Source organism: Phyllobates terribilis, unplaced genomic scaffold, assembly GCF_046119375.1.
Source record: "Phyllobates terribilis strain yellow unplaced genomic scaffold, ASM4611937v1 Scaffold_3__8_contigs__length_932513732, whole genome shotgun sequence".
NCBI classification, from domain to species: domain Eukaryota; kingdom Metazoa; phylum Chordata; class Amphibia; order Anura; family Dendrobatidae; genus Phyllobates; species Phyllobates terribilis.
Genome location: NW_027362763.1, coordinates 830354020 through 830379126, shown reverse-complemented (window position 1 = coordinate 830379126; position 25107 = coordinate 830354020).

Genomic DNA, 25107 nt, shown 5'->3' with positions numbered 1-25107 from the left:
ATACTGACAAAATAAGTACACCACCCTCATCGGGTCTAAGAAATCCATTTATTAATATATGCAGTTTTAATTGTGAAACATGTCTGTTAGTTGAGACAAAGATCTCAGGAACAGATTTACTTCAGGCTCATACGTGACTAGGACGGTCTGCCATTACAATTACATGACAGGGACACCTTTATTACATTCTTGGAGAACCCTTTTAAGTATAACCCCTTTCCAACATGTGAGATGTATTTCACACATTGGGTACAGGTATATGGAGCGAGGTCAGATGATTGGCCTGCCCCATATCTTGCAGAGGCCGGTTGTGTTATATAGTCAACATCAGCAGTAGCTCCGATTGCTATTTAATCCCTTCAATGCCATTGTATATCTCTGACAGCAGCAGTTAAAGGGGTTTTCCCACAAACAAAAAGGTCATTTTAATCAATAGATCTGTGAATAGTAATAGATTCCACAATAAGATAATCTTATAAATGTGCCCCTGCTATGTACTGTGTAATGGCTGTGTCTGACCGTACAGGAACATGGTCTGACCATACCACAAACTCATAAAAGGTAAACAGTCTCAGGAAAACAATCAAAATGCCAAATTTTCACATTTTTCAGTGAACCCCCCTCCTGCCCCAGCCACCACCAAAAAAAGCAATAAAATGCAAAGCGTTGTATTTACCCCAAAATAGTTATCAGTAGTGCATGGTGAGCTGTAGCATTTACTATCAATGGAAAAAAGAACGTTAGAGGTCTTCGGAAACGGCGACTTAGGCCAAATTCAGAATTTGCTTTTCAGCAGTTAAATCAAAAAAAAATAGAAAATATTTATACAAGTTTATGAATTTCCACATTTTTTTTTATAGTAAAACAAATAAAAAAAATACAAAACACAAGTTTGGTATTACTTGTACAATCCCAAAGAATCATATCGTCAGGTCAGGTCTAGTGTTGAGCGAGCATGCTCGACACTGCTCGGTACTCGCCCGAGCATCTCACTACTCAGGATGCTCATCGAGCATCGAGCATTTTCGGGATTCCTCGGGTGGGAGCTCGGGTCTCCGCCCTGCATGTTTGGCACTCTTTACAGAGCCAATGAACATGCAGGGATTGCCAGCCAGTCACTGTAATGCCGCAGCCATGGGTGTTGTGGGCATTACAGTGATTGGCTGGCCGCACAGCGTTACCTCGAGTATTTAAAACCGGGCGCCGCCGTCTTGGACACAGTTGCTCCGGATCATACAGTGTAGGGAGAGTGCTGCTGAGCTAGGGAGAGATTTATACTGCGAAATAGGTAGTGTAAGGTCTCTAAAACCTGCAAAATCAAACAAACAGTCCTTCTGAGTATTGTTGAGCCACCCCCGTAGTGTTCGAGTTCGGTTCGGTTCGTCGAATACCCGTGTGTTCGCCGAACACCCGTGTGTTCGCCGAACTGTTCGTCGAACTGTTCGTTGAACACCTTCGAACACCGTTAAAACCAATGGCAGGCAAACAAAAACACATAGAAACACATAGAAAACACCTTCAAAGGTGTCCAAAAGCTGACAAACTGCTCAGAAGACACAACTAACACATGGAAAAGTGACAAGTACATATAGTCATGCGAAAAGAAAAGAGGTGGAGGAGTAAAAGGAGGGGGAGACACAGATATAGGCATGTCATGCCCTTCTAAAATCCAAAAAGTGAGAAGCCGACACGTTCAGTCCGCTCCTGCCCGTGCCACCTCCGTGTCGCCGGGTTTGTGCCAGAGCCGCGGTGAACCTTGACGGCCAGCCCCCCTCTCCCAATACTGGTGCCTGTCCGCTGGTGGGTCGAGCGAGCCCCCCTGTGGTGGAGCAGCTCTAAGCTTTTTAATTTAAATTGTCTCTCTAATTTGAATGAATACACTTTAAATCCATTTACAAGGATCTATTGGAGGGCAAGTCTCATGCCAGCAGCCGCGTAATTCCAGCTCCAGTAGCGTCCACTAAAGCTGCTGCAGTTAAACAGCTTTTTTAAGGATCGAGCTCGGCTGTCCACCGCAAGGCATCCTACTGCCAGTCCCAGCCCCTATGCCTTGGGGTGCCTCCTGATGCTCTTCACTGAGTATCCCGTGGTCCCAAAGCATTTCCTTTGAAAAAATTAAGTGTCCAAACTACAGGTGGTGTAGCTTGCTTAACAGCCGGGATAATCCGCTGACTAGCAGACACTGCTACTAGGCACAAAGTATTTCCTGGGCTAGATGCAGTTAAAAATTTGTAATTAGATACTCTCGTTGGATGCTGAGAAAGCATTCCATAGAGTCTCCTGGCACGCCATATATGATTCTCTTAAAAAGCTTGGGGTAGGGGTCTAGGGGACCCTTTTATAGCCAAAATCACGGCCCTGTATCGCAATACGTCACCTAGGCTGAAGATAAATGGAACTGTAGCACCCTGAGGGCTCGGTTGCTACAGAGGTATTGCACCTCACCCAGAGGTGTGATATCTCACTCTCAGGTAAGGATGTAGTGTGGATCAGGACCCGACACCTGCATGCATTACACCACATTGCCGTGGGGCAGGGCGACCAATATGCCCCTGAGATGGGCACGACAGTCCCTGTCCCTGGCTGGAGTGGGGGGAGGGAACACTGAGGAAGGGGAACCCTGTAGTGCAGGAGCAGGGAGGAAGCAGTTCCTGGGTGCATTGAGAAGGGAGTATAAAAGGTGGGCACCATCTTAGTTCAGTGCAGAGAAGTCTGAGCAGAAGTGGCAGGGAGCAGGGGCTCTGCATGAGCTCTGCTCCGGAGGCGGGCCTAGTAACAGAGGCCCAGGCCTGGAAGAGGGAGAAGGAAGGAAGAGGAGCGGAGAAGGCTCCAGGAACGAGGAACGAAGGGATCCCAGGGGTGCGGACGGGCGAGTCGCCACCGCACGCCCGAATCCACCTGCGTGGAGGGGTCAGGCCAAAGGGGGAGACCGGTCCCCGAAACTAGTGGAGGCAGGAAACGACCCTCAGCTAGAAACAGGAGGCTGTGACATTTTATGTGGCGCAGCCCCTCGCTACACCCGCTAGGAAGGCACCACATAGGGTCAGGGAAACTGGCGCCAAGTTTACCAAGAGGAGGCCCGAGGCAGCCGGACAGAAGGGTTGGTAAGAAAGGCCAGACAAAGGACACACAAAGGGGGTCCTGTGAAGTGCTCCAAAGTTATCTGGGAGTTGTCTGAGCCCCTCACCTGGTGAGCACAGTACGACGTGGGCAGCCGTTACCTGCAGACGTGGTCTGGATAATAAGAACTGTGAGTAAAGGCCCTGGACTGCATCACTGACTCCGTGTCGTTACTGCTGCTGCCCTGCACCATCACCCCCATCCTCCGCATACACTGCCCTGAGGCTATACTCCTCCCGTGGGGAGTTATGCTACGCTCTGCTGCACCCACAACACCAGCCTCAGCGGTCTGCCCTGGAGCGGCGGTTCACTCTGACCGCAATCCACGGGTGGCGTAGTCGGACATTTAAACATCAAAACCACATAAATAGTTCCGCCACTGGTTTGACCGCCCTGAGCCACGGAACCGGGTCGCCGCCACGGAGACTACAACCACCAGCATCCACCAAAAAGGGTCCGGCTCCGGGTGTCCCAAGGCCCAGGGGGCGCGTCAGAACATTTTCATCACCTTTCACAATCACCAATGGGACAAGGCAGGGATGTTCTCTGTCCCCTCTCTTATACATCCTAGTGACGGAGCACCTGCTCTCATCAATTCGCCATAACCCCAATATTAGGTGGATTGAGGTGGGAGGCACCGAGTACAAGTGCTCTCTATTTGCTGATGATGTCCTAGTATATATCACGCAATCACATATATCCATCCATGCTGTTATGGCTGAAATAGATCACTTTGTTACATGGTCAAATTTTAAAATCAATGCAGCGAAGTCTGAGGCCCTCGATGTCTCCCTCCCCAAATCCATATAGGATTCCATCCAGTCCAACTTTCCCTTTGCCTGGCCCTCACAGGGTATCAAATACTTAGGAATTCCTATTCATAGAGACCTCTCCCATCTATGTTATCTTAATTTTGGGCCCTTTATTGAACAACTCCATACAGACCACGGTTGGCAAGTTAGAACTGTAAGATTCACTACGTGAACCACTGGTGTTTTGTGGAAAAGCACATGTACACTGTGTTCCAAATTATTATGCAAAAAGTGTTTAGGAGTGATAAGGGAAGAATTTGTTTGTTTGTCAGTTAAACTCATTGATGGTGATGTGTGTCAGGGCTCTTTATATCACTGTAAGCAATTGCAGACACCTGTGCTAATTAGTTTGGCAGGTGTGTCCAATGAAAGGCAAGACTACTTAAGAAGGCTGTCTCACATTATTAAGCAGCCTACATTTTCTGCCAAAATGGGAAAGAAAAAGGATGTGTCGGCTGCTGAGAAGCAACAAATTGTGGAGTGTTTAGGTCAAGGCATGACTACAATCAACATTGTGCGATGATCAGGATGAAGTGTCTTGGCAATCAAGAAGTATGTAGCTGATTCACAGTACACACGTGTGCGTGCTGATAAGGGCAAATTGAGGACTCTTTCCTACAGGCAATTACGTCAGGTTGAAAGAGCAGCGGCAAAAAAGCCTTGTCATAGCAGCAGACAAGTTTTTGAAGCTGCTGGTGCCTCCAACGTCCCCCGAACAACAAGATTCAGGGTCCTTCAGAGGTTTGCAGCTGTGCATACGCCATCCTGTCGACCTCCTCTATCCACTTTACACAAGCAGAAACGGCTCCAGTGGGCCAAACATTACATGACGACTGATTTCAAAACTGTTTTGTTCACGGATGAGTGCCGTGCAGCGCTCGATGGTCCAGATGGATGGAGTGGAGGATGGCTGGTTGATGGACACCCCACGCAAACACGGCTACAGCGCCAACAAGGAGTAGGTGGAGTAATGTTTTGGGCTGGAATCATGGGGAGAGAGATTGTCGGCCCCTTTAGGATCCCTGAAGGCGCTAATGATGAACTCCATAATGTATGTGGATTTTCTCAAACAGCACTTCCTGCCATGGTTCAAGAAGAAGAACCGTGTATTTCACAGCAAGATCATTTTTTTGCATGATAATGCACCATCTCATGCTGCACATAAAACATCTGCATCTCTGGCTGATATGGGCATAAAAGGGGACAAACTTATGGTGTGACCCCCATGCTCCCCTGACCTCTACCCCATTCAGAACCTTTGGAGCATCATTAAAAGGAGTGTCTATGATGGCGGGAGGCAGTTCACATCTAAGCAACAGCTCTGGGAGGGTATTCTGTCCTCATGCAAAACAATTGAAGCAGAAACCATCCAAAACCTGACAAATTCAATGGACGAGAGAGTTCAGAAGCCCCTTTCGAACAAGGGGTCCTATGTGCAAATGTAACATCACCTAGAATAAAGTTTTGAGTTGAAAACTGTTTGATTTCAGTTTCTAACAACCTGCTAATGCTTATAATTTCAAAAATGACCATTTTTTTGGTCTTTATTAAAATGAAAAGGTTGATCGAAAAGTTTGGGGGATCTAAGAGTGTGGCAACCCAGTAGTCATGATTACTTCGAATTCTGACAATATGAGGGTCATGCTGCAGGTAGTGCAGCAAGAAGGCACTTATGTGTCTTGCGCATCTCGGAGCCCCAAAATTATTTTCTGGGCTAGATGCAGCTAAAAATTATTATTAATTTTAAATCTGGTGAAGCTTTAGTATAGATGGCCTAATAGGATCAGTGCTGCACACTGCTACAAAGCCCAAATTATTTTCCAGTCAAGATACAGATAAATATGATTAGTAATTTTAAATCTGGTGGAGCTTATTATAGATGGCCTAATAGAATCAGTGCTGCACACTGCTACAAAGCCCAAATTATTTTCCAGCCAAGATACAGATAAACATGATTAGTAATTTGAAAGCTTAAAACGGTTGGTAGGGTGATTTTAACCAATTATCAATCTTTTACTCTCCCCAGGATGACACAGGGGTAGAAAAGTCGTTTCGGATCCATGATTTGTTCATCTTTATGAACGTGAGTCTGTCTACATTATCAGTGGAGAGCCGCGTGCGCTTATCTGTCAGCACACCACCAGCAGCGCTGAACACACGTTCAGACAGAATGCTGGCTGCGGGGCATGACAAGATCTCCAAGGCGTAAGTGGCTAGCTCCGGCCATTTATCCAGATTGGACGCCCAAAAAGAGCAAGGGTCCAGTGACACAGTCATGGCTTCAATGTTTACTTGGAGATACTCCTGTACCATCGTCTCTAGGCGTTGACTATGTGTCAGACTTCTTGTCTCCGGTGGCCTTGCAAAGGATGGCCAAAAAAGTGGTGAAATGATTCCGCAAAATTGATGTTACCAGCAGATACTGTGGTTCTGTTACGGTTTGAGTGCTGAACACTTGACGGTCCCACGGTTGGCAAGTTGGAACTGTGAGATTCACTACGTGCACCACTGGTATTTTGTGGAAAAGCACATGTAAGATTCTGCAACAGTCTCTGCTGATACTCCTGCATGCGTGCATCCCTTTCTATGGCAGGAATAATTTCTGCAAATTTACTTTTGTACCGGGTATCTAACAGTGTGGCAACCCAGTAGTCAGGATTATTCCTAATTCTCACAATTCGAGGGTCATGTTGCAGGTAGTGCAGCAAGAAGGCACTCATGTGTATTGCGCATCCAGGAGCACCAAGTCCCTGTTGTGTTGGTGGCGAGGTAACAATCATGCTTCCTTCCTCTGTCCTTTCCCCCCAACCTCGCACAACAGAAATGTGATCAAGGTTTCCCTCATCTGATGAGTCTTCCATCAGTTCGTCCTCCACTTCTTCCTGGGCTCCTGCACCTTCCTCACTAGTTTGGCTGCTACCATGCGCCCTGGTAAAACCATCTCCCCCACCCTCACATGCCTGCCGCCTTGGTGCTGCCGACCGTCTGGACCTTGCAGATGTTAGCCCTTCCGCATACAACTCCTCCTCCTCTACTTCCTCCACCTCCTCTTGTGACACCACCTGACTCCGAATTCTGTTTAACATGTGCTCCAGCATGTAAATCACCGGAATAGTCATGCTGATAATGGCATCGTCAGCACTAAACATCTTCGTCGCCATTTCAAAACTGTGCAGAAGGGTGCATAGGTCCCTGATCTGAGACCACTCCTCCAGCGTGATTTGCCCCACCTCTGGATCTCGTTGGCCCAGGCTATACGTCAGAACGTATTGCACCAGGGCTTGTCGGTGCTGCCACAGTCGCTGCAACATGTGCAGAGTTGAATTCCACCGGGTAGGCACATCGCATTTTAGCCGGTGAAGTGGCAGGCCCAACGACTTCTGTAGAGATGTAAGTCGCTGAACTGCGGGATGCGAACAGCGGAAGTGAGCACACAGCGACCGTGCCCTCTGCAGAAGGCCATCTAGTCTGGGATAGTGGGCTAAAAATTGCTGGACAACCAGGTTCAACACGTGAGCCATACAAGGCACGTGTGTGACATTGCCCCGGCGAAGGGCCGCACCCAGGTTTGCAGCATTGTCGCACACGGCCTTCCCTGGTTTCAGGTCCAGTGGAGACAACCATTCATGAAATTGGTTCTCCAGAGCTGACCACAACTCCTCAGCTGTGTGACTCACATTTCCCAGACATTTCAATGTAAAAACCGCCTGATGACGTTGAGCCCTACTGCCAGCATAGTGAGGAGGTGTGCAGGATCCCTTCTGCGCAGTTAGAAAGCTTGTGGCATGACCAGACAGGCTTTGGGTGCAGGTGGAAGACCGAGAGGAGGTTGAGGAGGCAGAAGCAGTGGAGGAACTTTGACATAAAGAGGATTGACGCACAACTCGTGGGGACGGCAAGACTTGGACAGCAGCCCCTTGTCCTGCTGTCACCATAGTTACCCAGTGCCCAGTCAGCGACATGTAACGCCCCTGTCCATGCCTACTCGTCCAAGTGTCTGTGGTGAAATGCACCCTGTCACACACAGAGTTTCTCAAAGAAGGGGTGATGTTGTGTGCGACATGCTGGTGGAGCGCAGGCACACCTTTCTTTGAGAAGTAGTGCCGACTGGGCATCTGGTACTGGGGCACTGCGACGGACATAAGGTCTCGAAAATCCTCTGTGTCCACCAGGCGGAAAGGCAGCATTTCTGTAGCCAAGAGCTTGCAGATGGTGAAATTCAACCTCTTAGCTTTCTCATGGCTAGGATGAAATGGTCTTTTACTTGTCCACATCTGAGGGACCGAGGGCTGGCTATTGTGCTTAGACGGGGTTGATAAGGGTGTCCCCGGCAAACTGCCGGTCTGTGAGGAAGATGCAGGCGGACATGTTAGGTTGCCTTGATCCAAAGGTGGTGCTATCAATGTCGGACAGCGCTCAACACCAGCTGGTGTTACCACCTCCAAAGAAAATGATGACCTGCCAATCACACTGGCTGTTGCGGGTAAAGAGGTGGCAGGTCTGCGCCCCAAAACAGGTGTGACTGCTGTCCCCCCAGTCACAGAGGATGAAGAGGCCGCGGATGCACAAGATATGGCAGACGGTGGTTGGCCCGGCCGGCTAGGCCGCATTGTAGCACACTGAGCTTCCCACTGCAACTTATGCTTCATGTCCATGTGCCGGTTCATGCATGAAGTACTCAAACTATGTATTTTTTGGCCTCTACTTAGCTTTTGCTGACAAATGTTACAGATAACACGAGTTGGGTCATCTTTATCGATCTGAAAAAATGCCCAGGCTATGCAAGGCTTAGCACCCATGCGACCTGAAGAGCCACCACGACTTGTGGTGAGAGGCAGAGTTGTGTTTGAGGATGCAGTTGTTGACGTGCTTCCAGTACTACGTCTCTGTCCAGGAAGGCGCAACCTGACCCCGTCGTCACTAGCATCTTCCTCCACCTCCTCTGCTGACCTCATCTCTTGGCTGACTGTGGGTTGACAGTAAGTGGGATCTCCAACCTCATCATCATCACCCTGTGCGTTATCACACCCGTCGTCCTCAGAGCCAACCTGTTCCTGCCCTGACAAAAAACTAAAGTTGTCGCTCCAATCAGGTATTTGAGTCTTATCATCGTCTTCCTCATTGTCTCCACCAACAGGAGTTACAGTTTGGGAATGAGGGTCTACATTATGGTCAGAACCTTCTGCGTCTGGTCCTGGATCCGACTCATAAAGATTCTGGGCATCAGTGCAGATCATTTCCTCGTCTGGATTCACAGAAGCGCTGGAGTCGACCTCTGATTCCCAGGCTATAGTATGAGTAAACAGCTCTGCAGACTCAACCATCTGTTCTACCTCATACTCAGACGGGCAGCTGGAGATTTGGGAGCTGTGAGGAAGCAAGTGCGATTGGGGTGACACCTTTGAGGACTGGAGTATTTGTGATGTTGAAGTTGATGTGGAGGAGAGCCCACTTAAAGGAGCACTTGATATCCGTTGAAGCACCTGCTGTTTTTGTGCCTCATCTGGAATTTGTAACGATTGGCGTGGCCGTAAGAAAGGGATCTTATCACATTGTCCGCTAAAAGAAGTAGACATTTTAGTTTGGCTGGAAGATGGTCTTTCTTCTGCAGATGTTACTGTTGCTTTAACACCTACCCCACGGACACAACCTTTTTTCCCCTTCCCAACACGCCTATTCCCCTTTCCACCAGCAGCAGGCCTTTTTCCACTCATTTTGGTGGTTAACTAATTCACAACTCTGGAGTTGTTTGCACAAAAAAACAATGGATGAGAACCGAGCAGAGCTGAGTGGCCAAACTGTGGTATTAGGCCAAAACTATTGGCTGGGTTAGATGCAGAAAAAAATTATATTCAATTTGCAACCTGATGGAGGTCAGTATAGATGGACTAATAGAACAAGTCCCACACACAGCTAGAAGCCCAAATATTTTTTCAGAGGTAGATGCAGAAAAAATTTTTGTTCAGTTTGCAACCTGATGGAGGTCTGTATAGATGGATTAATAGAACAAGTCCCACACACAGCTACAAGCCCAATATTTTTTCAGAGGTAGATGCAGAAAAAAAATATATTCAGTTTGCAACCTGATGGAGGTCAGTATAGATGGACTAATAGAGAAAGTCCCACACACTGCTAGAAGGCCAAATATTTTTTCAGAGCTAGATGCAGACAAAAAATTATTTTGAATTTGCAACCTGATGGAGGTCAGTATAGGTGGACTAATAGAACAAGTCCCACACACTGCTAGAAGGCCAAATATTTTTTCAGAGCTAGATGCAGAAAAAAATTATATTCAGTTTGCAACCTGATGGAGGTCTGTATAGATGGATTAATAGAACAAGTCCCACACACAGCTAGAAGCCCAAATATTTTTTCAGAGGTAGATGCAGATAAAAATTATTTTTAATTTGCAACCTGATGGAGGTCAGTATAGATGGACTAATAGAGAAAGTCCCACACACTGCTAGAAGGCCAAATATTTTTTCAGAGCTAGATGCAGATAAAAATTATTTTTAATTTGCAACCTGATGGAGGTCAGTATAGATGGACTAATAGAGAAAGTCCCACACACTGCTAGAAGGCCAAATATTTTTTCAGAGCTAGATGCAGATAAAAATTATATTCAATTTGCAACCTGATGGAGGTCAGTATAGATGGACTAATAGAACAAGTCCCACACACAGCTAGAAGCCCAAATATTTTTTCAGAGGTACTGTAGATGCAGATAAAAATTATTTTTAATTTGCAACCTGATGGAGGTCAGTATAGATGGACTAATACAACAAGTCCCACCGACAGCTAGAAGCCCAATATTTTTTCAGAGGTAGATGCAGAAAAAAATATATTCAGTTTGCAACCTGATGGAGGTCAGTATAGATGGAGTAATAGAACAACTCCCACACACAGCTAGAAGCCCAAATATTTTTTCAGAGGTAGATGCAGATAAAAATTATTTTTAATTTGCAACCTGATGGAGGTCAGTATAGATGGACTAATAGAGAAAGTCCCACACACTGCTAGAAGGCCAAATATTTTTTCAGAGCTAGATGCAGATAAAAATTATATTCAATTTGCAACCTGATGGAGGTCAGTATAGATGGACTAATAGAACAAGTCCCAAACACAGCTAGAAGCCCAAATATTTTTTCAGAGGTACTGTAGATGCAGATAAAAATTATTTTTAATTTGTAACCTGATGGAGGTCAGTATAGATGGACTAGTAGAGAAAGTCCCACACACTGCTAGAAGGCCAAATATTTTTTCAGAGCTAGATGCAGATAAAAATTATTTTTAATTTGCAACCTGATGGAGATCAGTATAGATGGACTAATAGAGAAAGTCCCACACACTGCTAGAAGGCCAAATATTTTTTCAGAGCTAGATGCAGATAAAAATTATATTCAATTTGCAACCTGATGGAGGTCAGTATAGATGGACTAATAGAACAAGTCCCACACACAGCTAGAAGCCCAAATATTTTTTCAGAGGTACTGTAGATGCAGATAAAAATTATTTTTAATTTGCAACCTGATGGAGGTCGGTATAGATGGACTAATACAACAAGTCCCACACACAGCTAGAAGCCCAATATTTTTTCAGAGGTAGATGCAGAAAAAAATATATTCAGTTTGCAACCTGATGGAGGTCAGTATAGATGGAGTAATAGAACAAGTCCCACACACAGCTAGAAGCCCAAATATTTTTTCAGAGGTAGATGCAGATAAAAATTATTTTTAATTTCCAACCTGATGGAGGTCAGTATAGATGGACTAATAGAGAAAGTCCCACACACTGCTAGAAGGCCAAATATTTTTTCAGAGCTAGATGCAGATAAAAATTATATTCAATTTGCAACCTGATGGAGGTCAGTATAGATGGACTAATAGAGAAAGTCCCACACACTGCTAGAAGGCCAAATATTTTTTCAGAGCTAGATGCAGATAAAAATTATATTCAATTTGCAACCTGATGGAGGTCAGTATAGATGGACTAATAGAACAAGTCCCACACACAGCTAGAAGCCCAAATATTTTTTCAGAGGTACTGTAGATGCAGATAAAAATTATTTTTAATTTGCAACCTGATGGAGGTCAGTATAGATGGACTAATAGAGAAAGTCCCACACACTGCTAGAAGGCCAAATATTTTTTCAGAGCTAGATGCAGAAAAAATTATATTCAGTTTGCAACCTGATGGAGGTCAGTATAGATGGGCTAATAGAGAAAGTCCCACACACTGCTGGAAGGCCACATATTTTTTCAGAGCTAGATGCAGAAAAAAATTATATTCAGTTTGCAACCTGATGGAGGTCAGTATAGATGGACTAATAGAGAAAGTCCCACACACTGCTAGAAGGCCACATATTTTTTCAGAGGTAGATGCAGAAAAAAATATATTCAGTTTGCAACCTGATGGAGGTCTGTATAGATGGATTAATAGAACAAGTCCCACACACAGCTAGAAGCCCAATATTTTTTCAGAGGTAGATGCAGAAAAAAATATATTCAGTTTGCAACCTGATGGAGGTCAGTATAGATGGACTAATACAACAAGTCCCACACACAGCTAGAAGCCCAATATTTTTTCAGAGGTAGATGCAGAAAAAAATATATTCAGTTTGCAACCTGATGGAGGTCTGTATAGATGGATTAATAGAACAAGTCCCACACACAGCTAGAAGCCCAATATTTTTTCAGAGGTAGATGCAGAAAAAAATATATTCAGTTTGCAACCTGATGGAGGTCAGTATAGATGGACTAATACAACAAGTCCCACACACAGCTAGAAGCCCAATATTTTTTCAGAGGTAGATGCAGAAAAAAATATATTCAGTTTGCAACCTGATGGAGGTCAGTATAGATGGACTAATACAACAAGTCCTACACACAGCTAGAAGCCCAATATTTTTTCAGAGCTAGATGCAGAAAAAAATTATATTCAATTTGCAACCTGATGGAGGTCAGTATAGATGGACTAATAGAATGATGCTATGCCCAAAAGATTTTACTTCACTAGGTGCAGTAAAAAAATTGGTATTCTATACACAGGTGGTATATCTTGCAACACAGATAGTCTACTCCACTGACTAACACACTCTGCAATAGGCCAAAAAGGATTAGCTTTGCTAGATTCAGCCAAATGCTGTGAAAAAAACTTGCACAGCACTGGCACAGACCTGCCTGGCAAAAACTGATAGGAACTGATGTAACCTAGTCCTGAAAAGGACTCCAATTACAATTAGTCTTTACTCCCACAATCTATCTATTTAAGAGCACAGACCTGCCTGATAAAAGTCGTAGGAAATGCTGTAACCTAGTCCTTAAAAGGACTGCAATCACAACTATTCCCTACTCCCAAGCTATCTGTAGATTTGTGCGAAAATTGGCTTGAAATTAACAAGGTATAGCGCACACAGCAACAGCGGTGCCGTCTAACACGCAGCTGCAGCAGTGAGAAAATGGTGGCGACGGGGAAAATGGCTTGGTCTTATAGGGCAAGGACATGTGACATACACTGCCAATGACACATGCCCTTGCTTGTGTGAAAAAAAGCACTTCGCTCCGTGTGTGCGCTGCTGATAGGCTGACAGATTGCACCTCCCCACTGTAAATGCGGGAAAGAGAAAAAAAAAATGGAGATCTTCATTGTTCCTGCAGAGATCCATCCCCTGCCCCTCCCCCCACCCCGCTGTACACTCAAACTGCGTATTAACATTAATTTTCATCATTACTGAGAAAAAATCCAGTTATGATTTTGGTGCACGAACAGTTATCGAACATAACCTCGAACAGCCGAATTTTTCTCAAATTGTTCGTGTTCGCCGAACGGCTCGAACACCGCCCAAAACAGCTCGAATTTGAGATTGGCGAACAGTTCGAGTAGAACAACGCTCATCTCTACTTCTGAGGACTAATATCCATCCCAGATATCAGGCAGGCAGGCAGGCAGGCTGTAGGAGACGCAGTGGTTATACCAACAAACACTGCATTACAGTCCTGTGTGGTGCTGCTCAAATTGCTAGACTTAGCCCCAGGTCTCAGGGGCCAGGAAAAATCCTTTTTTTTTCATCTAAATCCTCTTTTTTTTCTTTTTTCCTCAGTCAGACTGTACAAATACCCGTCTTATTAGCCTTTTGGTATTTCCCCCTCCCGAAAAAAAAATAATTAAGTGTGTCTGTGAGTGTTCAGTCACAAATATATCTGTTTAAAAGAGTCTGGTTTCGGCCAGATAACTAGAACTGTGGTTTTGCAGTTCCATGGTTCAAATCTCTGTATTATCCACTTTTATGCCTTTTTTCCATGAAAAAACAGTTTGAGTGTCTCGCTGACTGTTCAGACACAAATATATCTGTTCAAAAGATTCTGGTATACGCCAGAGAAATAGAACTGTGGTTTTCCTCTTCCACGGTTCAAATCTGGGTGTTATCCACCTTTTTTACATAAAAAAAAACAGTTTGAGTGTCTCGCTGACTGTTCAGACACAAATATATCTGTTTAAAAGATTCTGGTGTAGGCCAGAGAAATAGAGCTGTGGTTTTCCTCTTCCACGGTTCTAATCTCCTTTTTATTACCCTTTTGCCATTGATAGAGCGAGAGTAAGCTATTTTACTTCATTTACAATAGTCAAGGCGCGTGGCAAGGGATGTGGAACTGGACGTTCTGGTGATGGTGCGTGCAGAGGACGGGGCCATGGCCAAGGTGAAAATGTGCCACAACCAACAGCCACATCTTCTCTCTTCCAGTTCTTGACCGAATTACTAGGGAAGCACAGAACAACACCACTATTGCCAACTGATCAGTGTGAACAGGTTTTTAATTGGATAGCAGATAATACTTCTAGTCACCTGGGCACCACCACCCCCGGTCTGTCTTCCACACGGTCAAGTCTTAGTAGCCGTGAGTCTCGACCGCATACTCCTCCTCACCCTGATGCTCCTTCCTCCCACCATGCAGAGTGTCGTCGGACAGCAACTGATCCCACAGTTGGACACTCTGAAGAGCTGTTCAATGGTCCATTTCCATATTTGGGCCCCTCGCCTGCTCCGCTTGAAGTGGTGGAAGAGGAGATCCCTTGTAGTGATGGCCAAATATTTGAACAGCCACGGCCACAGGAAGGCGACGCTGGCAATTTGTCACAAGAGGTGGATGATGACGAGACACAATTGCCACAAAGTGAGGAGGAGGACCGTGGTGCGGAAGTGGAAGAGGAGGAGGTGGTGGATGATCTAGTAACTGACCCAACGTGGCAAGAGGACACGCAGAGTGAGCCCAGCAGCACACAGGGGGAGGGAGGCAGAGTACCCCAACAGGCAGGAAGAAGCAGTGTGGTGGCCACAGACAGAAGGCGGGCAACCGTTGCCCGTAACACCAACACGAGGGACGGTGCCAGTACAACCGGTAGGTCTTCCAGAGTCTGGAATTTTTTTAAAGACTCTGCTGATAACCCCAAAAAGGCCATTTGTACCACCTGCCAGGCCAGCATCAGCAGGGGTGACAAAACTACCAGCCTGACCACCACCAGCATGATCAGGCACTAGTGTTGAGCGAGCACTAAAATGCTCGGGTGCTCGAAGCTCGGGCCGAGCTCACAGTGATGCTCGGGTGCTCGACCCGAGCAACGAGCCCAATGTTAGTCTATGGGAGACCCGAACATTTTTGCGGCGGCACCCCCGCAGTCTGTAGAAAGCCTAAAAAGTGCCAAAAAACGATAGTGACAGTGCTCAAATGACATTGGGACAACATGGGGAATGCCCCAGGAAGCATTTATGACCCCCAGGTCACTGCTGTCAACAACAAGGTCAGAGGTATTAAGACTTGTGTATAAGGTAAAATAAATAACCAAAAACAAAAATACTTCTCCACACCTTGGGCTATGTTCACAAGTAGCATTTTTTATGCGTTTTTGCACTTTTGTATTGCTTTCAACAGTGACAAATGCATTCACCGGGAATGTCATTTTAACATTTTACAACCTTATCTGGCCATGTGCTGTGTGACACATGCATACAGTGGTGAAAAGACATGGGAACAGCATGGGGAAGACCCCTGGAAGCATCTCTGACACCCAGGTCACTGTCTAAAAGTGTGCCCATCAGAAGTGATCCTTGCTGCATCAGAAGATGCAGACTTGCAACTATCCCCTTGCAAGTCCTTGTCTATCTCTGATGGATATTAGTCCTCAGAAGGACTGTTTGTTTGATTTTACAGGCTTTAGAGACCCTACACTACCTATTTTGCAGTATAAATCTCTCCCTAGCTCAGCAGCACTCTCCCTACACTGTCTGATCCAGAGCGACTGTGTCCAAGATGGCGGCGCCCGGTTTTAAATACTCGAGGTGACGCTGTGCGGCCAGCCAATCACTGTAATGCCCATAACCAACATGGATGCGGCATTACAGTGACTGGCTGGCAATCCCTGCATGCTCATTGGCTCTGTAAAGAGCGCCAAACACGTAGGGCGGTGACCTGGGCTCCCGCCCGAGTAACCCGGAAATGCTTGGGCGAGTACCGAGCAGTGTCGAGCATGCTCGCTCAACACTAATAGTCACATATATAATAAGTGCAGTGACAGTGTTGGTTACTGTACTTGTCATTTAGTGTTAAAATAAAGGATTTATTAAAAAAAAATTTGGCGTGGGGTTCCCCATAATTTTAGTCTCTAGCGGAGGTTAAGCAGACGGCTGGGGCAGATGTTTAAAGCCTGGGAAGGGGGTAATATCCACGGAGCTTCCCAGGCTACTAATATCAGCCCCCAGCTGAATACCTAGCCTTTACGAACTATTAAAATGGGTGACCCCCAAAAAAATGACGTGGGGTCCCCCTTATTTTAATAGCTAGCAAAGGCTAGGCAGACAGCTGGGGGATGATATTAATAGCACAGGAAGGGTGCCATGAATATTGGCCCCCTCCCAGGCTAGAAATACCAGCCGTCATAGGATGCGCCAATTCTGGCACTTAGCCTCGCTCTTCCCACTGCCCTGTAGCGGTGGCAGTGGGGTAATAGGGTTGGGGTTGATGTCAGCTTATAATGCCAGCTGACATCAAGCCCAGGTTAGTAATGGAGAGACATCTATAAGACACCCCCATTACTAACCCCATAGTGAAAGTTAAAAAAAAAACACAAACACGCAGAATAAAGTCCTTTAATTGAAATAAAGACACAATTCTTTAATGTTCTAAATTAAAATCTACTTACCGTCACGCCCATTCCTGCTGAAGCCAATGATCTCCTGCAATAAAAGTAAAATAATAAACCAACCTCATCCTTACCTTTCCATGGTTCCCAAGACAGCTTCAGCTCTGCTACATTGATATGACAGGCTGGATCGCAGCAGAACGCTGCCATCCAGCATGCCATGCTGCAGACACTGAGAAGCTTCTCAGTGAAGCTCCTCAGTGTCAGGCTGTGACGGCATCCAGGTGAGCCGAGTTCATGTCCAATGAACTCATCTCACCTCATGCACGTCACTGACAACGTGGGAGAATTCTCCAGCGCATCGGTGCCGGCAAATGACGTCACCGCTTGAGCAGGGAATTCTCTCACGCTGGGATGCCATTGATATGGCAGGCTGGATGGTAGCAGAACGCTGCCATCCAGCATGCCATCATTCAGAGACACTGCAGAACGCAAGCATGCCTAGTGCTCCGTACTCTATACGTGGCCCTGCATAGTGCTCTGGACTGTATACATGGCCCACGCATAGTGCTCCGTACTCTATAAGTGGCCATGCATAGTGCTCCGTACTGTATACATGGCCCCGCATAGTGCTCCGTACTGTATACATGGCCCCGCATAGTGCTCCATACTGAATACATGGCCCTGCATAGTATTGCACACAGTATGAATGGTCCTGCATAGTGCTGCACTCAGAATACATGGCCTCGCATAGTGCTCCGTACAGTATACATGGCCCTGCATAATTTTGCACACAGTCTGAATGGTCCTGCATAGTGCTGCACTCAGTATACATGGTCCGCATAGTGCTCTGTACTGTATACAAGGCCCTGCATAGTGCTCCGTACTGTATACATGGCCCCGCATAGTGCTCCGTACTGTATGCATGTCCCCGCATAGTGCTCCATACTGTATACATGGCCCTGCATAGTATTGCACACAGTATAAATGGCCCTGCATAGTGCTGCACTCAGTATGAATGGTCCTGCATAGTGCTGCACTCAGTATACATGGCCCCGCATACTGCTCCGTACTGTATACTTGGCCCCGCATAGTGCTCCGTACTGTATACATGGCCCCGCATAGTGCTCTGTACTGTATGCATGTCGCCCTCATAGTGCTTCGTACTGTATATATGGCCCCGTATTGTGCTCCGTACTACTATATACATGGCCCACGCATAGTGCTCTGTACGGCATACATGGCCTCCGCATAGTGCTCCGTACTGTATATGTGGGCAAGCATAGTTCTCCGTACTGCATACATGGCCCCGCATAGTGGTCCATACTGTATATGACGCGCCCCCTGGGCCATGTTCAGGGGATACCCGGAGCCGGATCTGGATAGGGGTAGTAGTCCTTGTGGCGGTGACCCGGTCCGTGCCCAGGGTGTCAAACTAAGTGACAGTCTATGGCAGTAGATGTTAACTTGATCGACTACGCCACCCGTTGAGTGCGGCTTTGAAGCCGCCGCTGCAGAACAGTCCGCTGAGGCCGGTGGTATGGGTGCAGCGATGATGGTATAACCCCCAACGGGAGGGGTATGGCCTCAGGGCAGCTGGTGCGGATGATGGGGGTAGTTATGGTGTAGTAAGAAGAGTCAGAGACACGAGATGCAGTTTCAGGGTTTTTACTCACGGGTGTTCTCTCAGTCACTTTGGCCTTGAGTGACCACCCGAGCCGTGCTGCGTCCACCAGGTCCTGGACTCGGCTAACCCCCAGGCAGTTCCGGAGCGTGGTCCTGAGCTCCCTTCTCTCTCTCTCTCTTTCTGGCCGTCCCCACCAGGGATCCACCTTTGGCCGGCTCCCTCGGGTCTCTTGGTGGTTGAACCTTCTCTGGCTTCCCTGACCCTACTCGTGGTGTGCCTTTCTGGTGGATTTGGTGAGGGCCGTGGCAAAACTTGACCACGACCTCCGGTTCCTGGCTGAGGATCATTAGCCTCCACCAGTTCGGGTTCCGGTACCCGTGTCCGCCAACCCTTCACCCTTCTGGCTTAATTCTGGGATCTCAGGGTTCCCTCTTGTCTTCCACTCTGGGCCTTTCTTCCTCCTCTCTCTCTTCACTGCAGGCTTGGCCCTGGAGCTGGGCCCAGACGGAGCCACAGCTCCCTGTCAGCCCTCTTGGCTGAGCTCTTCTGCTCTGCACTCACTCTCCTGGACTCTCCCTGTAACTAGATGGTGCCCACCATATATACTCCCTCTATGTATGAGCCCAGGTGACCAGCACCCAATGAGCTCCTAGCTTTACCCAGAGTACTCCCCTATCTGCCCCTACACTACTGGGATGTTCCACCCCCCTTCCCACTCCAGCCAGGGACAGACGCTGTCGTACCTGCACATATACTTGGTGGGAGTACCGTAGTTCTGTCCCCCGGAAATGGGATGTATGTAGTGCATGCAGCCTACTGAGCTCAGTTCCACACTCCATCCTTACCCGGGAGTGGAATACCACACCTCTGGGTTGAGGTGCAATACCCCTGTAGCAGCCGAGTCCTCAGGGTGCTACATTCCCCCCTGGTAAATCACAGCACGTCCTCGGGCTGTAAAAGAATAAAAACATACCAAAACATACAATTTTTTTTCAAAACATCCATGAACATATAAAACATTATACATTATCAAATTTAAGCAAGGTAAACTTTTTCTTTCATATAAAACTCTGTTATATAAATGTTCTTGAGTTTCTGGCCACTGTGCACTTGTGACTAGAGATGAGCGTTGTTCTACTCGAACTGTTCGCCAATCTCAAATTCGAGCTGTTTTGGGCGGTGTTCGAGCCGGTCGGCGAACACGAACAATTTGAGAAAAATTCGGCTGTTCGAGGTTATGTTCGATAACTGTTCGTGCACCAAAATCATAACTGGATTTTTTCTCAGTAATGATGAAAATTAATGTTAATACGCAGTTTGAGTGTACAGAGGGGCGGGGGGAGGGGCAGGGGATGGATCTCTGCAGGAACAATGAAGATCTCCATTTTTTTTTCTCTTTCCCGCATTTGCAGTGGGGAGGTGCAATCTGTCAGCCTATCAGCAGCGCACACACGGAGCGAAGTGCTTTTTTTCACACAAGCAAGGGCATGTGTGATTGGCAGTGTATGTCACATGTCCTTGCCCTATAAGACCAAGCCATTTTCCCCGTCGCCACCATTTTCTCACTGCTGCAGCTGCGTGTTAGACGGCACCGCTGTTGCTGTGTGCGCTATACCTTGTTAATTTCAAGCCAATTTTCGCACAAATATACAGATAGCTTGGGAGTAGGGAATAGTTGTGATTGCAGTCCTTTTAAGGACTAGGTTACAGCATTTCCTACGACTTTTATCAGGCAGGTCTGTGCTCTTAAATAGATAGATTGTGGGAGTAAAGACTAATTGTAATTGGAGTCCTTTTCAGGACTAGGTTACATCAGTTCCTATCAGTTTTTGCCAGGCAGGTCTGTGCCAGTGCTGTGCAAGTTTTTTTCACAGCATTTGGCTGAATCTAGCAAAGCTAATCCTTTTTGGCCTATTGCAGAGTGTGTTAGTCAGTGGAGTAGCCTATCTGTGTTGCAAGATATACCACCTGTGTATAGAATACCAATTTTTTTACTGCACCTAGTGAAGTAAAATCTTTTGGGCATAGCATCATTCTATTAGTCCATCTATACTGACCTCCATCAGGTTGCAAACTGAATATAATTTTTTTCTGCATCTAGCTCTGAAAAAATATTTGGGCTTCTAGCAGTGTGTGGGACTTGGTCTATTAGTCCATCTATACTGACCTCCATCAGGTTGCAAATTAAAAATAATTTTTTTCTTCATTTAGCTCTGAAAAAATATTTGGGCTTCTAGCAGTGTGTGGGACTTGTTCTATTAGTCCTTCTATACTGACCTCCAGCAGGTTGCAAATTGAATATAATTTTTTTCTGCATCTAGCTCTGAAAAAATATTTGGGCTTCTAGCGGTGTGTGGGACTTGGTCTATTAGTCCATCTATACTGACCTCCATCAGGTTGCAAATTAAAAATAATTTTTTTCTGCATCTAGCTCTGAAAAAATATTTGGGCTTCTAGCAGTGTGTGGGACTTGGTCTATTAGTCCATCTATACTGACCTCCATCAGGTTGCAAATTAAAAATAATTTTTTTCTTCATTTATCTCTGAAAAAATATTTGGGCTTCTAGCAGCGTGTGGGACTTGTTCTATTAGTCCATCTATACTGACCTCCATCAGGTTGCAAATTAAAAATAATTTTTTTCTGCATCTAGCTCTGAAAAAATATTTGGGCTTCTAGCAGTGTGTGGGACTTGGTCTATTAGTCCATCTATACTGACCTCCATCAGGTTGCAAATTAAAAATAATTTTTTTCTGCATCTAGCTCTGAAAAAATATTTGGGCTTCTAGCAGTGTGTGGGACTTGGTCTATTAGTCCATCTATACTGACCTCCATCAGGTTGCAAATTGAATAAAAAAAATTTCTGCATCTAGCTCTGAAAAAATATTTGGGCTTCTAGCGGTGTGTGGGACTTGGTCTATTAGTCCATCTATACTGACCTCCATCAGGTTGCAAATTGAATAAAAAAAATTTCTGCATCTAACTCTGAAAAAATATTTGGGCTTCTAGCAGTGTGTGGGACTTGTTCTATTAGTCCTTCTATACTGACGTCCAGCAGGTTGCAAATTGAATATAATTTTTTTCTGCATCTAGCTCTGAAAAAATATTTGGGCTTCTAGCGGTGTGTGGGACTTGGTCTATTAGTCCATCTATACTGACCTCCATCAGGTTGCAAATTAAAAATAATTTTTTTCTGCATCTAGCTCTGAAAAAATATTTGGGCTTCTAGCAGTGTGTGGGACTTGGTCTATTAGTCCATCTATACTGACCTCCATCAGGTTGCAAATTAAAAATAATTTTTTTCTGCATCTAGCTCTGAAAAAATATTTGGGCTTCTAGCAGTGTGTGGGACTTGGTCTATTAGTCCATCTATACTGACCTCCATCAGGTTGCAAATTAAAAATAATTTTTTTCTTCATTTAGCTCTGAAAAAATATTTGGGCTTCTAGCAGTGTGTGGGACTTGTTCTATTAGTCCTTCTATACTGACCTCCAGCAGGTTGCAAATTGAATATAATTTTTTTCTGCATCTAGCTCTGAAAAAATATTTGGGCTTCTAGCGGTGTGTGGGACTTGGTCTATTAGTCCATCTATACTGACCTCCATCAGGTTGCAAATTAAAAATAATTTTTTTCTGCATCTAGCTCTGAAAAAATATTTGGGCTTCTAGCGGTGTGTGGGACTTGGTCTATTAGTCCATCTATACTGACCTCCATCAGGTTGCAAATTAAAAATATTTTTTTTCTGCATCTAGCTCTGAAAAAATATTTGGGCTTCTAGCAGTGTGTGGGACTTGGTCTATTAGTCCATCTATACTGACCTCCATCAGGTTGCAAATTGAATAAAAAAAATTTCTGCATCTAGCTCTGAAAAAATATTTGGGCTTCTAGCGGTGTGTGGGACTTGGTCTATTAGTCCATCTATACTGACCTCCATCAGGTTGCAAATTAAAAATAATTTTTTTCTGCATCTAACCCAGCCAATAGTTTTGGCCTAATACCACAGTTTGGCCACTCAGCTCTGCTCGGTTCTCATCCATTGTTTTTTTGTGCAAACAACTCCAGAGTTGTGAATTAGTTAACCACCAAAATGAGTGGAAAAAGGCCTGCTGCTGGTGGAAAGGGGAATAGGCGTGTTGGGAAGGGGAAAAAAGGTTGTGTCCGTGGGGTAGGTGCAGAAGAAAGACCATCTTCCAGCCAAACTAAAATGTCTACTTCTTTTAGCGGACAATGTGATAAGATCCCTTTCTTACGGCCACGCCAATCGCTACAAATTCCAGATGAGGCACAAAAACAGCAGGTGCTTCAACGGATATCAAGTGCTCCTTTAAGTGGGCTCTCCTCCACATCAACTTCAACATCACAAATACTCCAGTCCTCAAAGGTGTCACCCAAATCGCACTTGCTTCCTCACAGCTCCCAAATCTCCAGCTGCCCGTCTGAGTATGAGGTAGAACAGATGGTTGAGTCTGCAGAGCTGTTTACTCATACTATAGCCTGGGAATCAGAGGTCGACTCCAGCGCTTCTGTGAATCCAGACGAGGAAATGATCTGCACTGATGCCCAGAATCTTTATGAGTCGGATCCAGGACCAGAAGCAGAAGGTTCTGACCATAATGTAGACCCTCATTCCCAAACTGTAACTCCTGTTGGTGGAGACAATGAGGAAGACGATGATAAGACTCAAATACCTGATTGGAGCGACAACTTTAGTTTTTTGTCAGGGCAGGAACAGGTTGGCTCTGAGGACGACGGGTGTGATAACGCACAGGGTGATGATGATGAGGTCGGAGATCCCACTTACTGTCAACCCACAGTCAGCCAAGAGATGAGGTCAGCAGAGGAGGTGGAGGAAGATGCTAGTGACGACGAGGTCAGGTTGCGCCTTCCTGGACAGAGACGTAGTACTGGAAGCACGTCAACAACTGCATCCTCAAACACAACTCTGCCTCTCACCACAAGTCGTGGTGGCTCTTCAGGTCGCATGGGTGCTAAGCCTTGCATAGCCTGGGCATTTTTTCAGATCGATAAAGATGACCCAACTCGTGTTATCTGTAACATTTGTCAGCAAAAGCTAAGTAGAGGCCAAAAAATACATAGTTTGAGTACTTCATGCATGAACCGGCACATGGACATGAAGCATAAGTTGCAGTGGGAAGCTCAGTGTGCTACAATGCGGTCTAGCCGGCCGGGCCAACCACCGTCTGCCATATCTTGTGCATCCGCGGCCTCTTCATCCTCTGTGACTGGGGGGACAGCAGTCACACCTGTTTTGGGGCGCAGACCTGCCACCTCTTTACCCGCAACAGCCAGCGTGATTGGCAGGTCATCATTTTCTTTGGAGGTGGTAACACCAGCTGGTGTTGAGCGCTGTCCGACATTGATAGCACCACCTTTGGATCAAGGCAACCTAACATGTCCGCCTGCATCTTCCTCACAGACCGGCAGTTTGCCGGGGACACCCTTATCAACCCCGTCTAAGCACAATAGCCAGCCCTCGGTCCCTCAGATGTGGACAAGTAAAAGACCATTTCATCCTAGCCATGAGAAAGCTAAGAGGTTGAATTTCACCATCTGCAAGCTCTTGGCTACAGAAATGCTGCCTTTCCGCCTGGTGGACACAGAGGATTTTCGAGACCTTATGTCCGTCGCAGTGCCCCAGTACCAGATGCCCAGTCGGCACTACTTCTCAAAGAAAGGTGTGCCTGCGCTCCACCAGCATGTCGCACACAACATCACCGCTTCTTTGAGAAACTCTGTGTGTGACAGGGTGCATTTCACCACAGACACTTGGACGAGTAGGCATGGACAGGGGCGTTACATGTCGCTGACTGGGCACTGGGTAACTATGGTGACAGCAGGACAAGGGGCTGCTGTCCAAGTCTTGCCGTCCCCACGAGTTGTGCGTCAATCCTCTTTATGTCATTTTTCCTCCACTGCTTCTGCCTCCTCAACCTCCTCTCGGTCTTCCACCTGCACCCAAAGCCTGTCTGGTCATGCCACAAGCTTTCTAACTGCGCAGAAGGGATCCTGCACACCTCCTTACTATGCTGGCAGTAGGGCTCAACGTCATCAGGCGGTTTTTACATTGAAATGTCTGGGAAATGTGAGTCACACAGCTGAGGAGTTGTGGTCAGCTCTGGAGAACCAATTTCATGAATGGTTGTCTCCACTGGACCTGAAACCAGGGAAGGCCGTGTGCGACAATGCTGCAAACCTGGGTGCGGCCCTTCGCCGGGGCAATGTCACACACGTGCCTTGTATGGCTCACGTGTTGAACCTGGTTGTCCAGCAATTTTTAGCCCACTATCCCAGACTAGATGGCCTTCTGCAGAGGGCACGGTCGCTGTGTGCTCACTTCCGCCGTTCGCATCCCGCAGCTCAGCGACTTACATCTCTACAGAAGTCGTTGGGCCTG